The following is an 8,762-nucleotide window of genomic DNA, read 5'->3' as shown; positions in this document are numbered from 1 at the left end:
TAGAAAACCGGTGTCATGTCCCAACATAGGGGTATGTGTGTCGTGACACGCCACCCTTATTTTCTAAAATTTAGGTTCGAAGTACTATGTCACATCAAGGGTCTAGGCGTGTCATTAAATAGGCCTAAAATTTTCATAAATTTTGGTTCGAAGTAATGTGTCGCAACACAAGGGGACCTATGTCGCAACACGGCCTGGTATTTTCAAATTTTAATACTTCAAAGTTGCGTGTCACAACACAGGGGTACCTGTGTCACGACACGGCCTGTTATTTTCAAATTTTAATACTTCAAAGTTGCGTGTAGAAATAAAGGGGTATCTGTGTCGCGACACGTACTAGATTTTTAAATAATTTAGGTTCAAAGTTTTGTGTTGCAACACAAGGGTGCCTGTGTCGCGACATGAACCAGTTGATGTAAAATCAATGCTTTCGAATGTTTCAGACTTTGTAGGTTGTGCCTAATCACTTTAAGACACTTCTAAGGTCACCTAATTCCTACCCTAATAAAAATTTAAAAAGACCAAATTACAATCCTTGAAATCCAAATGCACAAAATTAAAATATTTACATGCATAATAAAATTCAATGCTTAAAAATCAAGTATGGCTACCTGATTCGTCCTGTAACCCGTTACTATCTGTTATCGTCTTTTTCTCTCTCTTTCTATCATCGCAATCCTTCTATTAGATATTGATCAATCTCAGACCTTTCCACATGTCTCATTCATTTAGACCATGTTTTTCTGTGCACATCACACTCGAAAAATACCTTTGATCAAGGCTATTAGGGTTTTTACCAAAAAATGTAAAACATTTATTCTTTAATTGTTTCTCTAACCCCTCATCTTGGGAATCATGACTACCTTTAAGCACTTCTAACTTATCATCAATTTTCATGGTTAAATCATTTTTCTCGAGATCAATTTTTGATCTATACATGGCCAAAAACAACCTACCCAACAATATGAGGATCTCTTGATCTTCTTTGAAATCTAATACTAGAAAGTCGAAAAGGACGATGAAGTTCTTGACTTCAACTAAAATGTCCTTAAGTACACCTTTTGGGCATACTAAAGACCTGCCAGCTAATTGCAATGCAATTGATGTATTTTTCAACTCTCCTAATCTGAGTTTTCTATAGATCGATGAGGGCATTACGTTAATGTTGGCCCCTTAATAAAAAAGGGCCTTACTAAAATGCCCATCCTTTATCTCTATGAGATTGTAAAACTACTTGAATCTTTCAATTTTGGGGTATTTTCTTACCAATGATAGCACTACAAGAGACATATATTAATTTGTTCACCATTTTTCAACTTCTTATGCCTTGACATGATTTCCTTTAAGTACTTGGCATATTTTGGTATTTTATCAATTAATTCCAAAAAGGGTAAATTAACATTTAGGGACTTGAATAGGTTAAGAAAGCTTACAAAGTCAGCTTCGTCCCTCCTTCGTTTGTCTTTGATCCTCGATGGGAATGGTATTTTTGTGGTCATAGAGTTTGAGATTACCAACTCAACTACCAGTCCGACAACTTCTTTACTTGGCTCTTCGGGCTAATTTTTGTCCAAAGATTCGTCAATAGATTATAGTGAATCCTTGTCTACTTGAATGGAAGCACTAATGTTGTCGAAGGTTTTACCTAACCGTAAAGCAATTTCGTTCACGTGCTCTTTTCCATCCTTACAAGGATTACTCTCTATGTTATTGGGGATTATGGTACCAAATTGCATTGCATGTTGCTCAGTATCTCCATCATCTGACTCATTTGGTTTTGGATGCTTTCCTTAAAATCAGTCAATGTGTTATGGGTTAATGTACACTCATATTGTAATTGTCGAATGTTCATATTCATTGATTGGATCTCTCCCTCTATCCGATCTAGTCATTGACAACATGCAGCATGGTCATTCTCCATGGATATGTCTTAAGGTCTTTACACGTGCGGAGGTTGGTAAGGAAGATTTAAATGATTTTGCAATGTGTTTCCACTACCTTGATTACTTCCCCACCTTAGATTTGGTTGATCCTTTAAACTAGGGTTATATGTGTTTGAATAGGGATTTCCACCTTTATTCCCTATGTAATTCACCTCATCCGATTGGTGCTTCAAATTTTCTCCACGATTTTAGGCCTGCTCCGTTATGGTTGGTTTAGAGGCTGCTTCCAAACAGTTCAACTTTTCTAAAATTATCTCTTATAAGCATTCACCTTTTAGTTTGCTTTCTTCGGTGTTGGTTTTGGATTGTAAGTGAACCTTTTGTTCGAGCACATATATGAGTTCATACCCATGTCATCAATTATTTGGTAGGCTCACTGACCGCCTCTAGACGTACCAACTCCAGAGTAGAAATCTTGCACAAAAGATGTGAAAAGTTGTATCCGCAAGTATACGTGTCAGGTTGTAATATAGTTACAATGGAATAGGTAAGTACTCCGAGAATCATACCCAAGGGAGGAAAGAACTAAATTAATTCTATCCTAAACATAAATAGATCTAGTTAATACTTTAATTGAATTATAGTACGAAGAGTTAAAAGAAAGGTTTTTGATAAACTATACTAAAAATAATAAGAAAGTAAATAAATGAAAAACAAGAAATCAAATAATTGAATATGTATCAAATCTGGGCATAGGTTATTAGCTCGCTTTGGTAGTCATAATTAACTGTCGTCTCGAGTTTTCTTATTCAATCAACTAGTCAATACCCCAGCGAATCTTCCGATACATCCACTGAAATATTAATTTGGCAAGAACTACTTATCTTTCAACCTCACAATCCAGACTGGTTCAGGGTTAAAGTGTTCACGAATAAAAAAAATACCAAATTTGGGTTAATTCTCACCTTGATGACTTCCTAGCATTGTCAGGCCTAGGGTTTAGATTCTTTTTTTCCTAAACAACTAATCCGTTAAGAAATCCCTAAAAAACATTTAATTATTCATACCTCCACTCGCTAATCGCCCACAAAAGGATTAGTTCTTCATGGATCTAGTAAACAATATAAACTTGATGGAAAGAATAAACATAAAGAACAATTCAAGAATAGATTTTAGAATAAGCCTGATTTGTATTGAAATTAAGCACAGAATCCTCCCAGAGTTTGATAGTAATTCCAGAATTTGATTTCTTCATAAAAGTAAATAACACGAACGAAAATAAAATCTAAAACCTAAGTAAAGGGAAAAACTAAAGACTAAATCTAAAGAGAAAATTATACAATATGAATGGTGTTTATAACATGTGCTAAATGAGCCTATTTATAGACTTTAGGGTGGTTGTCATCCTTAACCCTAAGTCAGTTGCTCTCCTTAACCCTAGGTCAGCTTTCATCCTCGTGCTTAATGTTTGACTGTGTGGACCAAAACGTCCCTAGCTCGTAATTATTTCTCGTACAGAAGCGATGTCACAACACACCAGGTCATGTGTCATGACATTGTCCAATATGACTCTTCTCTAGAATTCTATATCGGCTTATGAAGCAGCCTCTACCCATTTAGTGAAGAAATTGATAACCTTAAAAATAAGGCGATGCCCATTAGAAGCCTTCGGTGGTATTGGCCCAATGACATCCGTGCCCCACTTTGCTCAAAATTTGAGTCTCCCTTTTTGGGTTTTCAACTCAAATCCACCTTTGGTCACAAAGCGCCCTTTGCGGGTTTTCGCCTTGGCCTCTCCTTTTTTTTCTTTTTATTTTTATGTTTTCTTTTTCATCATTTTCATTTTTTCGATTTTGATTTTTTTATTTTTTTTATTTTTTATGCTTTGGTATCAGGTTTCTCTTAAAGAGCCTTCTGGGGCAAAATTTAACTATGACGAAAATCTTTGGATCTTCCTCTTCAATTAGGATGAAATCCAACAAAAATGCGGAGAGATGGCAACTCGACTTCAATGGGCAAAGCTACGATAAGTCAAAGAGAAATGCATTGCCCCGGCAAAGAATTTACACTGCATAGTTCATGATGTTAATCTTGAACATACTGTAAATTTCTGACATCGTGCTGTTGTGCAGATTTCAATGTCAATGCTTAACACGGACATATCCTGGTATGATCATACAATGACATCTTTGAACTCTTGAGGTAACTCAACAAGGTCTTGCTTCGTTTCTTCGACTATGCATGTTCTGATTTTACTACTTTTCCCTCTTTCAAAGTCACAATTTCCCATGTCTCCTCATGAGGTAAAATTTTCCTTCCTGCTCTACCACCCTCAACAAGTCCAGAGATAGGCTACAATCTATGTCATTTTCAAAGTCATAAGACACCTCTAAACACATGTCTTGCTCAAAAGAAACTTCTGAGTCTGTAGCAGCGTCACTCATGTCATTGATATCTGGGGACCCATAGTAGGTACCAAAGAATATACAAAGAATGTATGAATTTACGAATAAATATTTGTACAATATAATTATGAATAAAATGAAAGGATGATTTGGAATAAAATCTCCAAAAGAATGAAAGAATAATTATTCATATGAAAAGAATGAAAGAATATTTGCTCAAAATGCTAAGATGTATTTTATTAAAATAATGACGTTCAAACATGAGCCTAATTCACAAAGGAATTCTTATTGCCTCTAGGCTAAAAGCAACAAGTGTGTTCTGAACATTACTCTAAGTAAAATCTAGATACTACAAAGATTTCTTCTACAATCCGATTATTTAGAATACTCCCAAGTTTATAAGGGTGGATATCTAACAACGTCCCTTTTCAATTGTGTCTTCGTATACAACATTGATGTGAAAGCTTCCCAACACCTCTTCATACATCGCATTCCCCCATTATCAATGTGATTGGGTAGCGGATTTTCTGCACTGGAGGCTTCATCGAATTTGACAATGCCTATATTAATGAGTCTTTCAACTATCTTTTTGAATGCGGTGCAATTTTCTATCGAGTGCCCCGCGATTCCTACATGGTATTCACATTGAGCATTTGCGTTATACCATTTAGGAAATTGGGGCAACATTAGTTAAAGGTAGAAGGGGGACACCACATGTGCATTAAATAGCCTTTGATATAACTCGCTATATGACATCGGTATAGGCGTGAACTGAGACCTTTCTGTATTTGTCTTCGTGTAAGATTCTCACCATAAAGGGCTCTGATGACTAGTGGTTTCTGTCTTTGGCCATCCCATAGTGATTGGTTTTAAGTGGCCCTTGTTATATCTGCCTGCATTATCCCCCTTATTCCCCTTCTTCCCTGGGGCCTTTATAGTATCTGGGTACTCTACCTTCGCCTGTTTTATTTCTGCTAGATTATCAAGAGCAACAGGATTAGCTAAATTATTCCTCAGATTGGATCCTGGGCCTGTCAGGCAACTCACTGGTGACGATGTACCAATCTGATATTGTTGGGATCTGAAAGTAAAGAGTGCCCCTTGTGGATGCTCATCTGGCTGGACCTGGCCACTTATCGGAGTACAACCTAAGGAATAGGTAAGATCCTCATTATCAACCCCAAAGTGGACCACCGAGTCTTTCTCTTTTTTTAACTTTCCTAGCAACCGGGTTAACCGGCTCATCATAGTTCTCTGTAATTCTAGCATCTGATCTCTCATTTCCTGTTGAAATTTGGTCAATTGCTCCTGCATCTGTATTTGCATTCACTCTAATTTCTCTAACATTTGGTCCATTTCTCTAGTCTTTGCTTAGGTACCGTAAGGGTGTTGGTTTTCCAAATTAACTGAAATAATTTTACTCAATTAGGCTCTTTCAATGGTCTTAAATGCATATGATGCGATGCATGAAATGAATGCAAAAAGGCGTCGATTCTAATTCAATTTCATTTAGAAAACTTTACTAGAAAGAAAATTTCTTTACATAAGATGGACTACAAATAAGGTTTTGCCCTAATACTCAGAACTTTAATCTTCCTAAGTAACGAGGCTAACTCTTGTCCCCGATTTGAGTCCAGCTCATACTTTACGCTCAGCGTATCGGCTTGCACTGCCAAAGTCTGCAGGTGATCAACTACCTCTCGAATTTGAACCACAGCTTCTCCCATAATATGATCTCTGCTTCTAACTTGATTCTGCAAGTGGTGAAGTTGCTCGTTCTGACAATCTTTGTTTGTTTCCAGGTACTCAATCCGAATCTCACAATTTCGCAATGCTGATTCTAACTCTTCTATTCTTTCTTTCATTTCTTCGATCTTGCTTAAGCTTGCTTTCAATCCCATCGCGGAGTTTCGATTTCAATACTGATGGAGAGATCTTTCTAACTCAGCCACTCTACCCTTAAGTTTACTTTTTTCCTTCAAGTTTTCTGACAAACTCTTTTCTAAAGCTTCATTTCGTGCCTAAACCTCTTGGAATTTCTTTTCTCATCCATTGGCCTTGTTTTTTCTTCTTGAATTTCTTCACGCCAGTGCTCCGAAGTTTTTCCAAACCCGACAGTTCTCATCGACAAACGTAGCTTCTTATAATCTGTCTTCAAGCTATCTAGATCCTTTTCAGCCTTATTTTTCCCTTTTTTTAGTTTCTCGGTCTCGAGTTTTTGAACATCCATATTTAATCTCAAGTTTATCTTTTCTTCCTCCATTTGTTCTATCTTCTTTTCTAATCCTGCATTTCTTGTTTCAAAATCCTTCCTTATGATTTCTAGCTCAGATGGGACAACCCGCAAATGTTCCTCTATTGACTGACTATTTTCCTGACTTGGCTCGGGGATATTATTATTGATTCTTCTAACCCACCATTCATTATACTTAGGAGTCGTCATTGGACCTACGGCTAATCTCTTCATCCGACGAGTCTGGCTCCACGCATTGGATATCTCTCAAATCTTCTTTTTGCAACCATCACCCTTGTTTGAGAATTCACGCTCAGCTAGTCCTTGAGTTGCGGGCATAAACTGCCTTGACCTATATAGCCTAAGCACTATCAACGAGGCATAACCAATAGCTCCCTAAATTCCAAGCAGAGGGACCCAATCAAAATCACCGCACCGATACAAAATTTCATCCGGAAGTAACCACGGAGCTCTCCACTCAACGTCCTCTTCTTGCAGATTTTGAAGAATGGCCACCCACTTCTCCTCCGAGATATCATCCCTCCTTAGTGTAGCTACTATATCTTTCAGTGGTGAATAGTTTTCAGAGAAGACTCGATACGAAACCTTATTGACTTTCCAAAAATGACTGTGGAACCATGTGAGTAATAGCTGCGCACATCCGATAAATCTACCTTCACCCGCTCTTCGGCAAGCATTTAGTGACCTGAATGTTTCTGCAAAAATCACCGGAACTGGAGTAAACCTCTTATCAAGTTGGTCAAACAAGTCAGTGACTGCCTCATCAACGTGTCCCAAAGCCTTGGGGAAGACAACTAAGCCGTATATACTCAAAGCAAAGACATCTACCTTCTTCTTCAAATCTAGGTGTGCTAGAATTATATCTTTCAAATTCTTCCAAGGAATACACTTGCTATCCCCCTTCTGTTTGATTCGAGCTGCAACCCACTGTTCACTCATCCCGGTTATGTTCATTAACTTCTTCAAAAAAGTCGGTACACTTACAGCTCTTGAGTAGCCTCTATCGACTTGAATCTTCGAACACTGCAATAAAGCCATGTATTCTTCTACTGTAGGCACTAGATTTACTTTCCCGAATGTGAAACAACTATAGGCAGTATTCCAAAATTGGGCGAGAGCCCGAAACAGGAGCTTGTCTACCTTCATATCAAGTAGATAACGCAAATCCCCATAATTAGAATAGAATAGCTGTCTAACCTCATCATTCCACTAATCCCGAATTTCCTTCAACTCTTGTAAACAATTTTTAATTACACTAATACGGGTAAAGTCCCATAATTCTGATACATATCCTTCGATCAAATTGTCACCTTTCTTGTGTTGTGTCGCTTCGGACCAAGTTCGGACAGCCGCATTATCCTCCACCTTATCAAGAAACCCTTTTTCCATGATAAGCTTTCTATCTAGCAACCAAATATGAACCAACGCCTTTCATAATGAAATTCCATGTAATTGAAATGCCATCCAATCAAAGTAAAACACAAAAAGTAAGTATCATGTATAAACATTGAATCCAATACAATCAACAAATAATAGAACACCTATTCGGGTATCTACTAGGGTTTGGCATAGTTCTACCTAGGGCAAGTTCTACCTAGGGCAAGTTCCTAAGGTTCACTATATGTGGTTTGACTTCTAAGGAAAAGGTACCTGAACCAACAGATTCCTCGACCCTCACCCATTATAGGCTCATGCGGATCGAGTTAGGTTCAGGGGAATACATTTCCCTATAACTATACGGAGATGAAAATATCACGAAGGCATAGGTACGGATGTATCCCGAAAGTGATCCACTATCCTATACGGAGGTGAAAACCTCAAGAAGGAATAGTTTCTCACTCCCACTTAAAAAGGGTAAGACTAAACAGTCTTTATGTAATATGATGCCAAGATATAAAATTCAATTTACAGTAATCATACCACAAATAAATGCAGTGAAAGAATCGTATCTTTCAAATCAAATTTTCAATTTTCAACAATAAGACAAAAAACAATCAATTTCACGGCTTGACTCTCTAGTGTCCCCAGTGGAGTCGCCAAGCTGTCGAAATCATTTTTTGGAAAAAAATTAGTTGTCGACTTTAAAATGAAAATTGGAGTTGCCACCGATCCTTTATTGAGGTGTGATTGACTCACCTTAAAAACGATTTTGGTCTGCGAAATTTGTGTAAATAGGTTCGGGAGTCAGTTACGCACAAGGAAGGGTTAGCACCCTCGTAA

This window comes from Gossypium raimondii, chromosome 13 (assembly GCF_025698545.1).
Source record: "Gossypium raimondii isolate GPD5lz chromosome 13, ASM2569854v1, whole genome shotgun sequence".
NCBI lineage: Eukaryota > Viridiplantae > Streptophyta > Magnoliopsida > Malvales > Malvaceae > Gossypium > Gossypium raimondii.
This window is presented reverse-complemented; position numbering follows the sequence as displayed.